This window comes from Oncorhynchus gorbuscha, linkage group LG07 (genome assembly GCF_021184085.1).
Source record: "Oncorhynchus gorbuscha isolate QuinsamMale2020 ecotype Even-year linkage group LG07, OgorEven_v1.0, whole genome shotgun sequence".
Lineage (NCBI taxonomy): Eukaryota > Metazoa > Chordata > Actinopteri > Salmoniformes > Salmonidae > Oncorhynchus > Oncorhynchus gorbuscha.
Window position 1 is genome coordinate 86,230,479 of NC_060179.1, and position 18,748 is coordinate 86,249,226.

Here is an 18,748-nt window from a genome sequence, read left to right on the forward strand (position 1 = left end):
GATGACAGTGCACTATATGTATCAATAGTTCTGTTTCCATGAATCTTTGTCTTTCATATCCTTGGTTGTTTTACATGAACTTACCCTCCAGGCTCTCCTATAGATTAAATACATATCGAGTGTTACTCAATGGAGTGGTGCCTATAATAATCATTTCGAATATTAATACAAAATACACTGTCTGTCTGTCTGTCTGTCTGTCTGTCTGTCTGTCTGTCTGTCTGTCTGTCTGTCTGTCTGTCTGTCTGTCTGTCTGTCTGTCTGTCTGTCTGTCTGTCTGTCTGTCTGTCTGTCTGTCTGTCTGTCTGTCTGTCTGTCTGTCTGTCTGTCTGTCTGTCTGTCTGTCTGTCTGTCTGTCTGTCTGTCTGTCTGTCTGTCTGTCTGTCTGTCTGTCTGTCTGTCTGTCTGTCTGTCTGTCTGTCTGTCTGTCTGTCTGTCTGTCTGTCTGTCTGTCTGTCTGTCTGTCTGTCTGTCTGTCTGTCTGTCTGTCTGTCTGTCTGTCTGTCTGTCTGTCTGTCTGTCTGTCTGTCTGTCTGTCTGTCTGTCTGTCTGTCTGTCTGTCTGTCTGTCTGTCTGTCTGTCTGCTGTCTGTCTGTCTGTCTGCCAACTATCTACTAAGCTTTGTTGAAGCACACCATGGGGGCTTCCAGAAAGAAAAGTCTGAGAGAGAGAGAGAGAGCGAGAGGATGACAGAATGAAGTTGTCTCTGAACCTTTCAGATGTGAAAGATACAAATATAACGCTGACATCGTGTTAGAAAATTATCCTCACATTTCTTCAGTAAGAATGTTCTCAGGAGAAGCTGACCCTTTGTAGTCCCAGATCTCTGAAGGAACAGGAGGCTGAGAAGTGCTTTTCAGATCAAATATTATTCCTACCCCAGCAAGGCTGCCATGGACCGCAAATCAAACAAATAGCTGTAACCTTTTTTACTTTGGGAAAAATACTTTGTGAAAGTGTTTCTGTTCTCTGATTGTATCATAGATGTATATTTACAGGGCTTTCGGAAAGTATTCAGACCCCTTTACTTTTGCCACATTTTGTCATGTTACAGCTTTATTCTAAAAATGGATTTTTTTAAACCGAAGTATTCAGACCCGTTGCTATGAGGCTCAAAATTGAGTTTAGGTGCATCCTGTTTCCATGGATCTTCATTGATGTTTCTACAACTTGGAGTCCACCTGTGGTAAATTCAATGGATTGGACATGATTTGGAAAGGCACACACCTGTCTATATAAGGTCCCACAGTTGACAGTGCATGTCAGAGCAAAAACCAAGCCATAAGTTTGAAGGAAATGTCCGTAGAGCTCAGATGCAGGACTGTGTCGAGGCACAGATCTGGGTAATGGTACCAAAACATCAGGCCTTTATGGTAGAGTGGCCAGACGGAAGCCACTCCTCAGTAAAAGGCACCACAGTCCGCTTGGAGTTTGCCAATAGGCACCTGAAGACTCTCAGACCATGAGAAACAAGATTCTCTGGTCTGATGAATCCAAGATTGAACTCTTTGGCCTGAATGCCAAGCATCTCGTCTGGAGGAAACCTGGCACCATCCCTACGGTGAAGCATGGTGGTAGCAGCATCTTGCTGTGGGGATGTTTTTCAGTGGCAGGGACTGGGAGACTAGTCAGGATCGAGGGAAAGATGAACGGAGCAAAGTTCTGAGATATCATTGATGAAAACCTGCTCCAGAGCGCTCAGGACCTCAGACTGGTGCGAAGGTTCACCTTCCAAAAGGACAAAGACCTTAAGCACATAGCCAGACAATACAGAAGTGGCTTCGGGACAAGTCTCTCAATGTCCTTGAGTGGCCCAGCTAGAGCCCGGAGTTGAACCCAATCGGACATCTCTGGAGAGACCTGATAATAGCTGTGAGCGACGCTCCCCATCCAACCTGACAGAGCTTGAGAGAATGTGCAGAGAAGAATGAGAGAAATTCCCCAAATACAGATGTGCCAAGCTTGCAGTGTCATAGCCAAGAAGACTTGAGGCTGTAATCCCTGCCAAAGGTGCTTCAACAAAGTACTGAGTAGCAGTGGAAGCTATTGTATTTTGTATGGACCAGTAAGCAACACCTGCATTGCTTGCTGTTTGGGGTTTTAGGCTGGGTTTCTGTACAGCACTTTGAGATATCAGCTGATGTACAAAGGGCTATATAAATACATTTGATTTGATTAGTAGTGGATCTCACTGTGCTCAGAGAGGCTTGATGGGCCACCAGGTAACAGGGTGACTACACCAGTGAAGTGGGCATACCCTCGGTGTAACCATATCACCATGGAGGGGTCGTACCCTCGGGGTAACCATATCACCATGGAGGGGTCACCCTCGGGGTAACCATATCACCATGGAGGGTCATACCCTCGGGGTAACCATATCACCATGGAGTGGTCATACCCTCGGGGTAACCATATCACCATGGAGTGGTCATCCTCTGAGTCTGGACAATAGCTATTCGACTATTCTGCTTCTGGCCTTGGTTAACTATTGGCCTTTTTAATATAAATAGAGGGAAGTCCCTATTCCGTCTCGTGGAAAATGTCCTCCGCTACTGGTCAGACTGCTGATCAGAGAGTTAGCCGGTAACGTTTTTCTCATATATTGATATCAATCATGACTGTTTTGGACACTTAAGTATGGAATAAATGTGTATGTTGTTAACATGTGAAGGACATCTTTCACCCCTCTTCTGACAGTTACACACGGTTTTCTTTCCCTGGTTTCTGTCTGCTGATCGTTACATTACTGCCCTATGTGACAACGTGTACACAGCAGCAACCCACATGAGATTGTGTGTGTGTGTGAGTATCTGCACCAGGGTGTGTGTATCATTATTTTCAGCTGGTTTATGTGTCCCATGTGACAGTACAGGAAGTGTGTGTCTGGGCCAACCCTACCTCGACTGCTGCTGTTATATTTCATATGATGCAGTTTCAGGAACAGTTTCTCAACAATCCTCACAGGCATAGCAATGTCTATCCATTAGGATGTGAGAGCTAAATGTAATTCCCTTCCACAAAAGCCAAGATTGAATGAGATTTAGAATAGAGCCCGAAATGATAAAAACAACATTAGGGAAGCGCTACTGTTCCCCCCCAGCGCCTTTGTTCATGTTTTTGTTTTGTTCATGAAACGGAGCAGAGGGGAGAGGATTGTCTGGCAGCATGGAAAGTAGGACCATGTGGATGTTAGCGGTATCATAGAGCATGTTTCAGGGCCATGCGAACGACTAGAGACGACAGGCAGGCTGTTAGCGGTAGCATAGAGCATGTTTCAGGGCCATGCGGACGGCTAGAGACGACAGGCAGGCTGTTAGCGGTAGCAGAGAGCATGTTTCAGGGCCATGCGGACAACTAGAGACGACAGGCAGGCTGTTAGCGGTAGCATAGAGCATGTTTCAGGGCCATGCGGACGGCCAGAGACGACAGGCAGGCTGTTAGCGGTAGCAGAGAGCATGTTTCAGGGCCATGCGGACGGCTAGAGACGACAGGCAGGCTGTTAGCGGTAGCATATAGCATGTTTCAGGGCCATGCGGACGGCTAGAGACGACAGGCAGGCTGTTAGCGGTAGCATAGAGCATGTTTCAGGGCCATGCGGACGGCTAGAGACGACAGGCAGGCTGTTAGCGGTAGCATAGAGCATGTTTCAGGGCCATGCGGACGGCTAGAGACGACAGGCAGGCTGTTAGCGGTAGCATAGAGCATGTTTCAGGGCCATGCGGACGGCTAGAGACGACAGGCAGGCTGTTAGCGGTAGCATAGAGCATGTTTCAGGGCCATGCGGACGACTAGAGACGACAGGCAGGCTGTTAGCGGTAGCATAGAGCATGTTTCAGGGCCATGCGGACGGCTAGAGGCCAGGCTGTTAGCGGTAGCATAGAGCATGTTTCAGGGCCATGCGGACGGCTAGAGACGACAGGCAGGCTGTTAGCGGTAGCAGAGAGCATGTTTCAGGGCCATGCGAACGACTAGAGACGACAGGCAGGCTGTTAGCGGTAGCATAGAGCATGTTTCAGGGCCATGCGGACGGATAGAGATGACAGGCAGGCTGTTAGCGGTAGCAGAGAGCATGTTTCAGGGCCATGCGACGACTAGAGACGACAGGCAGGCTGTTAGCGGTAGCATAGAGCATGTTTCAGGGCCATGCGACGGATAGAGATGACAGGCAGGCTGTTAGCGGTAGCAGAGAGCATGTTTCAGGGCCATGCGAACGACTAGAGACGACAGGCAGGCTGTTAGCGGTAGCAGAGAGCATGTTTCAGGACCATCAAATCAAAATCTATAATGAATAATGAGGCTATATAATCAAATCAAATCTTAGTCACATCTGCCGACTACAATGTAGAATTTCAAGTGAAATGCTGACTTACAAGCACTTAACCAACAATGCAGTTAAAAAAAAGTTAAAAAATGAGAAATGAAAGTAACAAATAATTAAAGCGTAGTAAAGTAACAATAGCGAGAGTCAATGTGGAGACTATATACAGGGGGTACCAGTACAGACTCAATGTGGAGGCTATATACAGGGTGTTACGGTACAGAGTCAATGTGGAGGCTATATACAGGAGGTACCGGTACAGAGTCAATGTGGAGGCTATATACAGGGTGTTACGGTACAGAGTCAATGTGGAGGCTATATACAGGGGGTACCGGTACAGAGTCAATGTGGAGGCTATATACAGGGTGTTACGGTACAGAGTCAATGTGGAGGCTATATACAGGGGGTACCAGTACAGAGTCAATGTGGAGGCTATATACAGGGGTACCAGTACAGAGTCAATGTGGAGGCTATATACAGGAGGTACAGGTACAGAGTCAATGTGGAGGCTATATACAGGAGGTACAGGTACAGAGTCAATGTGGAGGCTATATACAGGAGGTACAGGTACAGAGTCAATGTGGAGGCTATATACAGGGGGTACCAGTACAGAGTCAATGTGGAGGCTATATACAGGAGGTACAGGTACAGAGTCAATGTGGAGGCTATATACAGGGTGTTACGGTACAGAGTAAATGTGGAGGCTATATACAGGAGGTACAGGTACAGAGTCAATGTGGAGGCTATATACAGGGTGTTACGGTACAGAGTCAATGTGGAGGCTATATACAGGGGGTACCAGTACAGAGTCAATGTGCCAGGGCACCGGTGTCGAGGTAATATGTACATGTAGGTAGAGTTATTAAAGTGACTGTGCATAGATAATAACAGACAGTAGCAGCAGTGTAAAAGAGGGGGGGGGGGCAATGCAAATAGTCTGGGTAGCCATTTGATTAGATGTTCAGGAGTCCATCCTTCTTCTTCCTCCAAACCGGCGAGTGGCGTTTAGACCCAAAATCTCAATTTGTCTCATCAGACCACATGGCCTTCTCCCATTCCTCCTCTGGATCATCCAGATGGTCATTGGCAAACTGTAGATGGGCCTGGACATGCGCTGGCTGGAGCAGGGGGACCTTGCGTGCGCTGCAGGATTTTAATCCATGACGGCGTAGTGGATTACTAATGGTTTCCTTTGAGACCGTGGTCCCAGCTATCTTCAGGTCATTCCCTCACCTTCCTCATTATCATTGATGCCCCACGAGATGAGATCTTGCATGGAGCCCCAGACCGAGGGTGATTGACTGTCATCTTGAACTTCTTCCATTTTCTAATAATTGCGCCAACAGTTGTTGCCTACTCACCAAGCAGCTTGCCTATTGTCCTGTAGCCCATACCAGCCTTGTGCAGGTCTACAATTTTACCCCTGATGTCCTTACACAGCTCTCTGGTCTTGGCCATTGTGGAGAGGTTGGAGTCCGTTTGATTGAGTGTGTGGACAGATGTCTTTTATACAGGTAACGAGTTCAAACAGGTGCAGTTAATACAGGTAATGAGTGGAGAACAGGAGGGTTTCTTAAAGAAAAACTAACAGGTCTGTGAGAGCAGGAATTCTTACTCTCTGATCAAATACTTATGTCATGCAATAAAATGAAAATGAATTACTTAGAAATCATACAATGTGATTTTCTGGATTTTTGTTTTAGATTCCGTCTCTCAAAGTTGAAGTGTTCCTATGATAAAAATGACAGACCTCTACATGCTTTGTAAGTAGGAAACACTGCCAATTTTGCAGGTTATCAAATACTTGTTCTCCCCACTGTATACAGTGTCATGTCTTAGGAGATAGAGGCAGAGCTTCCCATGTCTGTCGTGTCTTAGGAGATAGAAGCAGAGCTTCCATGTCTGTCGTGTCTTAGGAGATAGAAGCAGAGCTTCCATGTCTGTCGTGTCTTAGGAGATAGAGGCAGAGCTTCCCATGTCTGTCGTGTCTTAGGAGATAGAAGCAGAGCTTCCATGTCTGTCGTGTCTTAGGAGATAGCAGAGCTTCCATGTCTGTCATATCTTAGGAGATAGAAGCAGAGCTTCCATGTCTGTCATATCTTAGGAGATAGAAGCAGAGCTTCCATGTCTGTCGTGTCTTAGGAGATAGAAGCAGAGCTTCCATGTCTGTCTTAGGAGATAGAAGCAGAGCTTCCATGTCTTAGGAGATAGAAGCAGAGCTTCCATGTCTGTTGTGTCTTAGGAGATAGAAGCAGAGCTTCCATGTCTGTTGGCGACGCCCTCATGTTAAACACAGTTCCCATTGGCTCACTTCAGTTCAGGATGTTAAAGACAGCTTGCCATTGGTTGAGGGAGGTGAACAGGAATGCAGAGGATGTCATAAAAACAAAGGTTTGCGGATCTGCAGAGCTAATCTCTCCCAGAGACAGGCTAGGATCTGCAGAGCTAATCTCTCCCAGAGACAGGCTAGGATCTGCAGAGCTAATCTCTCCCAGAGACAGGCTAGGATCTGCAGAGCTAATCTCTCCCAGAGACAGGCTAGGATCTGCCACAGCGAATCTGACTGACTGACCACAGATTCCACAGAGCATTAGAGGAAGTGAAAGTCAACTTTCAGCCTCTCCAGAGATGTTCATCACTCTAAACAGTCAGCAACATAACTGTTTTTTTCCTTCACCTAATTCCACTCCAGAATAGATCCTCTATTTGTCTAAATTATACTAGAGTGGCAATATCAAAACTACGCTGGAGTGCTGTGAATGAGACAAAACGAAGTGGAAAAATACATAACTTAAAGTTTGAATCCTTAATTGGTGAAATTGCCACGTCTGTTTGGAATATTACAATAAAGAAGTTACTGACATCATCGCAGGCGTGATGGAACAGCGGAGTATGTACTGCCTTTCCATGTAAAGGTAAAAGGCTCAACTGCATTGGCCTGTTCATGGGGGTTGGAATGATTTTAGAAGCATATTTTAAATTGTTGGTGTGGAAGTAGGGTATGGTGACTGCCATTTATTTATTTTTATTTAACCTTTATTTAACTAGGCAAGTCAGTTAAGAACCAATTCTTATTTACAATGACTGAGACTGGGATTAAAAATAAAAAATAAATTGCATTAAAATATAGGACAAAACACAAGAGAGACAACACAACACCACATAAAGAGAGATCTAAGACAACAACACAGCATGACAACAACACAGCATGACAACAACACAGCTTGACAACAACACAGCTTGACAACAACAGAGCATGACAACAACACAGCTTGACAACAACACAGCTTGACAACAACTTGGTAGCAACACAACATGACAACAACACAGCTTGACAACAACACAGCTTGACAACAACTTGGTAGCAACACAACATGACAACAACACAGCTTGACAACAACACAGCTTGACAACAACTTGGTAGAAACACAACATGACAACAACACAACATGACAACAACACAGCTTGACAACAACTTGGTAGCAACACAACATGACAACAACACAGTTTGACAACAACTTGGTAGCAACACAACATGACAACAACACAGCATGACAACAACTTGGTAGCAACACAGCATGACAACAACACAGCATGACAACAACTTGGTAGCAACAAAACATGACAACAACACAGCATGACAACAACTTGGTAGCAACACAACATGACAACAACACAGCATGACAACAACTTGGTAGCAACACAACATGACAACAACACAGCATGACAACAACACAGCATGACAACAACACAGCATGACAACAACACAGCATGACAACAACTTGGTAGCAACACAACATGACAACAACACAGCATGACAACAACTTGGTAGCAACACAACATGACTACAACACAGCATGACAACAACACAGCATGACAACAACTTGGTAGCAACACACCATGGCAGCAGCACAGCATGACAACAACACAGCATGACAACAACTTGGTAGCAACACAACATGACAACAACACAGCATGACAACAACTTGGTAGCAACACACCATGGCAGCAGCACAGCATGACAACAACACAGCATGACAACAACTTGGTAGCAACACAACATGACAACAACACAGCATGACAACAACTTGGTAGCAACACAACATGACAACAACACAGCATGACAACAACTTGGTAGCAACACAACATGGCAGCAGCACAGCATGACAACAACATAGCATGACAACAACACAGCATGACAACAACTTGGTAGCAACACAACATGACAACAACACAGCATGACAACAACTTGGTAGCAACACAACATGGCAGCAGCACAGAGTACAACCATTATTGGGCACAGACAACAGCACAAAGGTCAAGAAGGTAGAGACAACAATACATCACACAAAGCAGCCACAATTGTCAGTGAGAGTGTCCATGATTGAGTCTTTGAATGAAGAGACTTTTGAGAATATGGCTCTTTAATTGTAAATAAGAATTTGTTCTTAACTGACTTGTCTTGTTAAATAAAGGTTAAATTCTGCCCCTTGTGTTGAGATTTTGCTCTGCTTAGTTTCTTCCTGATTTCCTGCTGAACTATTTTAGCCTGCTGCTAACAGGAAGTTGTTATAAACATCGTTTAAGTGCTGCAAGCAGCCACAGTGTGTGTGTGTGTGTGTATTATTCTACCTCACAATGGAGCTACTGGGAGGTGTTTCCTGCTCCTTTAGGAAGAGTCTTTCCTTTCTCTGTCCAGACATAGTATTATCTCCTATCAGCCTCCTATCAGACACCTGTCATCCAAAATTTGATTTGCTAAATTTCATATGTACTGACTGTACAACCTGGGAGTAACCTTTAGTAACCCCCTCTATACAGGGCCTCACCCTTTGCTGCTCCCGGTCTCTCCCCTAATCTCTCTCCTACGTTTCTCTCCTACTGTCTCTCTCCTACTGTCTCTCTCCTAATCTCTCTCCTACTGTCTCTCTCCTACTGTCTCTCTCCTACTGTCTCTCTCCTAATCTCTCTCCTACTGTCTCTCTCCTACTGTCTCTCTCCTACTGTCTCTCTCCTAATCTCTCTCCTACTGTCTCTCTCCTACTGTCTCTCTCCTACTGTCTCTCTCCTACTGTCTCTCTCCTACTGTCTCTCTCCTACTGTCTCTCTCCTACTGTCTCTCTCCTAATCTCTCTCCTACTGTCTCTCTCCTACTGTTTCTCTCCTAATCTCTCTGCTACTGTCTCTCCTACTGTCTCTCTCCTAATCTCTCTCCTACTGTCTCTCTCCTACTGTTTCTCTCCTAATCTCTCTCCTACTGTCTCTCTCCTACTGTCTCTCTCCTACTGTCTCTCTCCTAATCTCTCTCCTACTGTCTCTCTCCTACTGTTTCTCTCCTACTGTCTCTCTCCTACTGTCTCTCTCCTACTGTCTCTCTCCTACTGTCTCTCTCCTACTGTCTCTCTCCTAATCTCTCTCCTACTGTCTCTCTCCTACTGTCTCTCTCCTAATCTCTCTCCTACTGTCTCTCTCCTACTGTTTCTCTCCTACTGTTTCTCTCCTACTGTTTCTCTCCTACTGTCTCTCTCCTACTGTCTCTCTCCTACTGTCTCTCTCCTAATCTCTCTCCTACTGTCTCTCTCCTACTGTCTCTCTCCTAATCTCTCTCCTACTGTCTCTCTCTCCTACTGTTTCTCTCTCCTACTGTCTCTCTCCTACTGTCTCTCTCCTACTGTCTCTCTCCTAATCTCTCTCCTACTGTCTCTCTCCTAATCTCTCTCCTACTGTCTCTCTCCTACTGTTTCTCTCCTACTGTTTCTCTCCTAATCTCTCCTACTGTCTCTCTCCTACTGTCTCTCTCCTAATCTCTCTCCTACTGTCTCTCTCCTACTGTCTCTCTCCTACTGTCTCTCTCCTACTGTCTCTCCTAATCTCTCTCCTACTGTCTCTCTCCTACTGTCTCTCTCCTACTGTCTCTCCTACTGTCTCTCTCCTACTGTCTCTCCTAATCTCTCTCCTACTGTCTCTCTCCTACTGTCTCTCTCCTACTGTCTCTCTCCTAATCTCTCTCCTACTGTCTCTCTCCTACTTTCTCTCTCCTACTGTCTCTCTCCTACTGTCTCTCCTAATCTCTCTCCTACTGTCTCTCTCCTACTGTCTCTCTCCTACTGTCTCTCTCCTAATCTCTCTCCTACTGTCTCTCTCTTACTGTCTCTCTCCTACTGTCTCTCTCCTAATCTCTCTCCTACTGTCTCTCTCCTACTGTCTCTCTCCTAATCTCTCTCCTACTGTCTCTCTCCTAATCTCTCTCCTACTGTCTCTCCTAATCTCTCTCCTACTGTCTCTCTCCTACTGTCTCTCTCCTACTGTCTCTCTCCTAATCTCTCTCCTACTGTCTCTCTCCTAATCTCTCTCCTACTGTCTCTCTCCTAATCTCTCTCCTACTGTCTCTCTCCTAATCTCTCTCCTACTGTCTCTCTCCTAATCTCTCTCCTACTGTCTCTCTCCTACTGTCTCTCCTAATCTCTCTCCTACTGTCTCTCTCCTACTGTCTCTCCTAATCTCTCTCCTACTGTCTCTCTCCTACTGTCTCTCCTAATCTCTCTCCTACTGTCTCTCTCCTACTGTCTCTCTCCTAATCTCTCTCCTACTGTTTCTCTCCTAATCTCTCTCCTACTGTTTCTCTCCTAATCTCTCTCCTACTGTCTCTCTCCTAATCTCTCTCCTACTGTCTCTCTCCTAATCTCTCTCCTACTGTCTCTCTCCTACTCTCTCTCTCCTACTGTTTCTCTCCTAATCTCTCTCCTACTGTTTCTCTCCTAATCTCTCTCCTACTATCTCTCTCCTAATCTATCTCCTACTGTCTCTCTCCTAATCTCTCTCCTAATCTCTCTCCTAATCTCTCTCCTACTGTCTCTCTCCTACTGTCTCTCTCCTAATCTCTCTCCTACTGTCTCTCTCCTAATCTCTCTCCTACTGTTTCTCTCCTAATCTCTCTCCTACTGTTTCTCTCCTAATCTCTCTCCTACTATCTCTCTCCTAATCTCTCTCCTACTGTCTCTCTCCTAATCTCTCTCCTACTGTCTCTCTCCTAATCTCTCTCCTACTGTTTCTCTCCTAATCTCTCTCCTACTGTCTCTCTCCTACTGTCTCTCTCCTACTGTTTCTCTCCTAATCTCTCTCCTACTATTTCTCTCCTAATCTCTCTCCTACTGTCTCTCTCCTACTGTCTCTTTCCTACTGTCTCTCTCCTACTGTTTCTCTCCTACTGTCTCTCTCCTAATCTCTCTCCTACTGTCTCTCTCCTACTGTTTCTCTCCTAATCTCTCTCCTACTGTCTCTCTCCTACTGTTTCTCTCCTACTGTCTCTCTCCTAATCTCTCTCCTACTGTTTCTCTCCTAATCTCTCTCCTACTGTCTCTCTCCTACTGTCTCTCTCCTACTGTCTCTCTCCTAATCTCTCTCCTACTGTCTCTCTCCTAATCTCTCTCCTACTGTCTCTCTCCTACTGTCTCTCTCCTAATCTCTCTCCTAATCTCTCTCCTAATCTCTCTCCTACTGTCTCTCTCCTACTGTTTCTCTCCTAATCTCTCTCCTACTGTCTCTCTCCTACTGTCTCTCTCCTACTGTCTCTCTCCTAATCTCTCTCCTACTGTCTCTCTCCTAATCTATCTCCTACTGTCTCTCTCCTAATCTCTCTCCTACTGTCTCTCTCCTACTGTCTCTCTCCTACTGTTTCTCTCCTAATCTCTCTCCTACTGTTTCTCTCCTAATCTCTCTCCTACTGTCTCTCTCCTAATCTCTCTCCTACTGTCTCTCTCCTAATCTCTCTCCTCCTGTCTCTCTCCTACTGTCTCTCTCCTAATCTCTCTCCTACTGTCTCTCTCCTAATCTCTCTCCTACTGTCTCTCTCCTACTGTTCTCTCTCCTACTGTCTCTCTCCTACTGTTTCTCTCCTACTGTCTCTCTCCTACTGTCTCTCTCCTACTGTCTCTCCTAATCTAATCTCTACTGTCTCTCTCCTAATCTCTCTCCTACTGTCTCTCTCCTAATCTCTCTCCTACTGTCTCTCTCCTAATCTCTCTCCTACTGTCTCTCTCCTACTCTCTCTCCTACTGTTTCTCTCCTAATCTCTCTCCTACTGTTTCTCTCCTAATCTCTCTCCTACTGTCTCTCTCCTAATCTCTCCTACTGTCTCTCTCTCTACTGTCTCTCCTAATCTCTCTCCTACTGTCTCTCTCCTACTGTCTCTCTCCTACTGTCTCTCTCCTACTGTCTCTCTCCTACTGTCTCTCTCCTACTGTCTCTCTCCTAATCTCTCTCCTACTGTTCTCCTAATCTCTCTCCTACTGTCTCTCTCCTAATCTCTCTCTCCTACTGTCTCTCTCCTACTGTCTCTCTCCTAATCTGTCTCCTACTGTCTCTCCTAATCTCTCTCCTACTGTCTCTCTCCTACTGTCTCTCTCCTAATCTCTCTCCTACTGTCTCCTAATCTCTCTCCTACTGTCTCTCTCCTACTGTCTCTCTCCTAATCTCTCTCCTACTATCTCTCTCCTAATCTCTCTCCTACTGTCTCTCTCCTACTGTCTCTCTCCTACTGTCTCTCTCCTACTGTTTCTCTCCTACTGTCTCTCTCCTAATCTCTCTCCTACTGTCTCTCTCCTACTGTCTCTCTCCTAATCTCTCTCCTACTGTCTCTCTCCTACTGTCTCTCTCCTACTGTTTCTCTCCTAATCTCTCTCCTACTGTCTCTCTCCTACTGTTTCTCTCCTCTCTCTCCTACTGTCTCTCTCTACTGTCTCTCTCCTACTGTCTCTCTCCTAATCTGTCTCTGTTTCTCTCCTAATGTCTCTCCTACTATCTCTCTACTAATCTCTCCTACTGTCTCTCTCCTACTCTCTCTCCTACTGTCTCTCTCCTAATCTCTCTCCTACTGTTTCTCTCCTAATCTCTCTCCTACTGTCTCTCTCCTACTGTCTCTCTCCTAATGTTTCTCTCCTCCTCTCTCTCCTACTGTCTCTCTCCTACTGTCTCTCTCCTACTGTCTCTCTCCTACTGTTTCTCTCCTACTGTCTCTCTCCTACTGTCTCTCTCCTACTGTTTCTCTCCTAATCTCTCTCCTACTGTCTCTCTCCTACTGTTTCTCTCCTACTGTCTCTCTCCTAATCTCTCTCCTACTGTTTCTCTCCTAATCTCTCTCCTACTGTCTCTCCTGTCTCTCTCCTACTGTTTCTCTCCTAATCTCTCTCCTACTGTCTCTCTCCTAATCTCTCTCCTACTGTCTCCTACTGTCTCTCTCCTACTGTCTCTCTCCTAATCTCTCTCCTACTGTCTCTCTCCTAATCTCTCTCCTACTGTCTCTCTCCTACTGTCTCTCCTAATCTCTCTCCTACTGTCTCTCTCCTACTGTCTCTCTCCTACTGTCTCTCTCCTACTGTCTCTCTCCTACTGTCTCTCTCCTACTGTCTCTCTCCTAATCTCTCTCCTACTGTCTCTCTCCTACTGTCTCTCTCCTACTGTCTCTCTCCTACTGTCTCTCTCCTACTGTCTCTCTCCTAATCTCTCTCCTACTGTCTCTCTCCTAATCTCTCTCCTACTGTCTCTCTCCTACTGTCTCTCTCCTAATCTCTCTCCTACTGTCTCTCTCCTACTGTCTCTCTCCTACTGTCTCTCTCCTACTGTTTCTCTCCTAATCTCTCTCCTACTGTCTCTCTCCTAATCTCTCTCCTACTGTCTCTCTCCTACTGTCTCTCTCCTACTGTCTCCTACTGTCTCTCTCCTACTGTCTCTCTCCTAATGTCTCTCCTACTGTCTCTCTCCTACTGTCTCTCTCCTACTGTCTCTCTCCTATCTGTCTACTGTCTCCTACTGTCTCTCTCCTACTGTCTCTCTCCTACTGTCTCTCTCCTACTGTCTCTCTCCTAATCTCTCTCCTACTGTCTCTCTCCTAATCTCTCTCCTAATCTCTCTCCTACTGTCTCTCTCCTAATCTCTCTCCTACTGTCTCTCTCCTACTGTCTCTCTCCTACTGTCTCTCCTAATCTCTCTCCTACTGTCTCTCTCCTAATGTCTCTCTCCTAATCTCTCTCCTACTGTCTCTCTCCTACTGTCTCTCTCCTACTGTCTCTCTCCTACTGTCTCTCTCCTACTGTCTCTCTCCTAATCTCTCTCCTACTGTCTCTCTCCTACTGTCTCTCTCCTACTGTCTCTCTCTCTCCTACTGTCTCTCTCCTACTGTCTCTCTCCTACTGTCTCTCTCCTACTGTCTCTCTCCTACTGTCTCCTACTGTCTCTCTCCTACTCTCTCCTAATCTCTCTCCTACTGTCTCTCTCCTACTGTCTCTCTCCTACTGTCTCTCTCCTACTGTCTCTCTCCTACTGTCTCTCTCCTAATCTCTCTCCTACTGTCTCTCTCCTAATCTCTCTCCTACTGTCTCTCTCCTACTGTCTCTCTCCTAATCTCTCTCCTACTGTCTCTCTCCTACTGTTTCTCTCCTAATCTCTCTCCTACTGTCTCTCTCCTACTGTCTCTCTCCTAATCTCTCTCCTACTGTCTCTCTCCTAATCTCTCTCCTACTGTTCTCTCCTACTGTTTCTCTCCTACTGTTTCTCTCCTAATCTCTCTCCTACTGTCTCTCTCCTACTGTCTCTCTCCTAATCTCTCTCCTACTGTCTCTCTCCTAATCTCTCTCCTACTGTCTCTCTCCTACTGTCTCTCTCCTACTGTTTCTCTCCTAATCTCTCTCCTACTGTCTCTCTCCTAATCTCTCTCCTACTGTCTCTCTCCTAATCTCTCTCCTACTGTTTCTCTCCTAATCTCTCTCCTACTGTCTCTCTCCTAATCTCTCCTACTGTCTCTCTCCTAATCTCTCTCCTACTGTCTCTCTCCTACTGTCTCTCTCCTACTGTCTCTCTCCTAATCTCTCTCCTCTCTCTGTCTCTCTCCTACTGTTTCTCTCCTAATCTCTCTCCTACTGTCTCTCTCCTAATCTCTCTCCTACTGTCTCTCTCCTAATCTCTCTCCTACTGTCTCTCTCCTACTGTCTCTCTCCTACTGTCTCTCTCCTACTGTCTCTCTCCTACTGTCTCTCTCCTACTGTTTCTCTCCTAATCTCTCTCCTACTGTCTCTCTCCTACTGTCTCTCTCCTACTGTCTCTCTCCTAATCTCTCTCCTACTGTTTCTCTCCTAATCTCTCTCCTACTGTCTCTCTCCTACTGTCTCTCTCCTACTGTCTCTCTCCTAATCTCTCTCCTACTGTCTCTCCTAATCTCTCTCCTACTGTCTCTCTCCTAACTGTCTCTCTCCTACTGTCTCTCTCCTAATCTCTCTCCTACTGTCTCTCTCCTAATCTCTCTCTCTGTCTCCTCCTGTCTCTCTCCTACTGTCTCTCTCCTACTGTCTCTCTCCTACTGTCTCTCTCCTAATCTCTCTCCTACTGTCTCTCTCCTACTGTCTCTCTCCTAATCTCTCTCCTACTGTCTCTCTCTCCTACTGTCTCTCTCCTACTGTCTCTCTCCTACTGTCTCTCTCCTACTGTCTCTCTCCTAATCTCTCTCCTACTGTTTCTCTCCTAATCTCTCTCCTACTGTTTCTCTCCTAATCTCTCTCCTACTGTCTCTCTCCTAATCTCTCTCCTAATCTCTCTCCTACTGTCTCTCTCCTAATCTCTCTCCTAATCTCTCTCCTACTGTCTCTCTCCTACTGTCTCTCTCCTAATCTCTCTCCTACTGTCTCTCCTAATCTCTCTCCTACTGTCTCTCTCTAATCTCTCTCCTACTGTCTCTCTCCTAATCTCTCTCCTACTGTCTCTCTCTCCTAATCTCTCTCCTACTGTCTCTCTCCTAATCTCTCTCCTACTGTCTCTCTCCTACTGTCTCTCCTAATCTCTCTCCTACTGTTTTCTCTAATCTCTCTCCTACTGTCTCTCTCCTCTCTCTCTCTCCTACTGTCTCTCTCCTACTGTTCTCTCCTAATCTCTCTCCTACTATCTCTCTCCTAATCTCTCTCCTACTGTCTCTCTCCTACTGTCTCTCTCCTACTGTCTCTCTCCTACTACTGTCTCTCTCCTACTGTCTCTCTCCTAATCTCTCTCCTACTGTCTCTCTCCTACTGTCTCTCTCCTAATCTCTCTCCTACTGTCTCTCTCCTACTGTCTCTCTCCTACTGTCTCTCTCCTAATCTCTCTCCTAATCTCTCTCCTACTGTCTCTCTCCTAATCTCTCTCCTACTGTCTCTCCTAATCTCTCTCTACTGTTTCTCTCCTAATCTCTCTCCTACTGTTTCTCTCCTAATCTCTCTCCTACTGTCTCTCTCCTAATCTCTCTCCTACTGTCTCTCTCTCCTAATCTCTCTCCTACTGTCTCTCTCCTAATCTCTCTCCTACTGTTTCTCTCCTAATCTCTCTCCTACTGTTTCTCTCCTAATCTCTCTCCTACTGTCTCTCTCCTAATCTCTCTCCTACTGTCTCTCTCCTAATCTCTCTCCTACTGTCTCTCTCCTACTGTCTCTCTCCTACTGTTTCTCTCCTACTGTCTCTCTCCTACTGTTTCTCTCCTCCTAATCTCTCTCCTACTGTCTCTCTCCCTAATCTCTCTCCTACTGTCTCTCTCCTACTCTCTCTCTCCTACTGTCTCTCTCCTAATCTCTCTCCTACTGTCTCTCTCCTGTCTCTCTCTACTGTCTCTCTCCTAATCTCTCTCCTACTGTCTCTCTCCTAATCTCTCTCCTACTGTCTCTCTCCTAATCTCTCTCCTACTGTCTCTCTCCTACTGTCTCTCTCCTACTGTCTCTCTCCTAATCTCTCTCCTACTGTCTCTCTCCTAATCTCTCTCCTACTGTCTCTCTCCTACTGTCTCTCTCTCTCTCCTACTGTCTCTCTCCTACTGTCTCTAATCTCTCTACTGTCTCTCTCCTACTCTCTCTCCTACTGTCTCTCTCCTAATCTCTCTCCTATCTCTCTCTAATCTCTCTCCTACTGTCTCTCTCTCTCCTACTGTCTCTCTCCTAATCTCTCTCCTACTGTCTCTCCTAATCCTCTCTCCTAATCTCTCTCCTACTGTCTCTCTCCTACTGTCTCTCTCCTAATCTCTCTCTCTCTCCTAATCTCTCTCTGTCTCTCTCCTACTGTCTCTCTCCTACTGTCTCTCTCCTACTCTCTAATCTCTCTCTCTACTGTCTCTCTCCTAATCTCTCTCCTACTGTCTCTCTCCTACTGTCTCTCTCCTACTGTCTCTCTCCTAATCTCTCTCCTACTGTCTCTCTCCTACTGTCTCTCTCCTACTGTCTCTCTCCTACTGTCTCTCTCCTACTGTTTCTCTCCTAATCTCTCTCCTACTGTTTCTCTCCTAATCTCTCTCCTACTGTCTCTCTCCTACTGTCTCTCTCCTACTGTTTCTCTCCTAATCTCTCTCCTACTGTCTCTCTCCTAATCTCTCTCCTACTGTCTCTCTCCTAATCTCTCTCCTACTGTCTCTCTCCTAATCTAATCTCTCCTACTGTCTCTCTCCCTAATCTCTCTCCTACTGTCTCTCTCCTACTGTCTCTCCTACTGTCTCTCTCCTAACTGTCTTCTCTACTCCTACTGTCTCTCTCCTAATCTCTCTCCTACTGTCTCTCTCCTAATCTCTCTCCTACTGTTTCTCTCCTAATCTCTCTCCTACTGTCTCTCTCCTACTGTCTCTCTCCTACTGTCTCTCTCCTACTGCCTCTCTCCTAATCTCTCTCTCCTACTGTCTCTCTCCTACTGTCTCTCTCCTACTGTTTCTCTCCTAATCTCTCTCCTACTGTTTCTCTCCTAATCTCTCTCCTACTGTTTCTCTCCTACTCTCTCTCCTACTGTTTCTCTCCTACTGTTTCTCTCCTAATCTCTCTCCTACTGTCTCTCTTTTTGTCCTTTAAGTATTCTCTCAATCTTTCCTCTTTCTCTAATGTCCTTCCTTCTCTCTGTCTCCGCAACATGTTTGTGCCATGACATCATCTGAGCTGAGGGTCATGAAGGTTAGTTTGGTAATGTGGAAGCTTTGTGAGACGGACCAGGCCATATTTAGCTGATGCCTTGGAGAAATGGAAGAGAGAGTGATATGGACCAGAGAGAGAGAGAGAGACAGAAGAGAGAGTGATATTGACCAGAGAGACAGAAGAGAGAGAGATACAGAAGAGAGAGAGAGATTTGGACCAGAGAGAGAGAGAGAGATATGACCCAGAGAGAGACAGAAGAGAGAGAGAGAGATATGGACCAGAGAGAGTGAGAGAGACAGAAGAGGGAGTGATATGGACCAGAGAGGGAGAGACAGAAGAGAGAGAGATATGGACCAGAGAGAGAGAGAGAGAGAAGAGAGAGAGAGAGAGACATATGGACCAGAGGGAGTGATATGGACCAGAGAGAGAGATATTGACCAGAGAGAGAGAGAGATATGGACCAGAGAGCGAGAGGGAGAGAGACAGAAGATAGATATGGCCCCCCTTTCGGAAAAGCTGACCACGACTACAG

General features: G+C 46.0%; 2 protein-coding genes across 7 annotated transcripts in view; both read left to right on the forward strand.

The window, feature by feature from the left end:
- The window catches only part of LOC124039065 (AT-rich interactive domain-containing protein 4B-like), a 908,546-nt gene that overhangs the window by 277,983 nt on the left and 611,815 nt on the right, over positions 1–18,748 (forward strand). The gene's annotated exons all lie outside the window — the stretch shown is intronic.
- disc1 (DISC1 scaffold protein) overlaps positions 1–18,748 on the forward strand; it is a 149,845-nt gene that overhangs the window by 1,242 nt on the left and 129,855 nt on the right. The gene's annotated exons all lie outside the window — the stretch shown is intronic.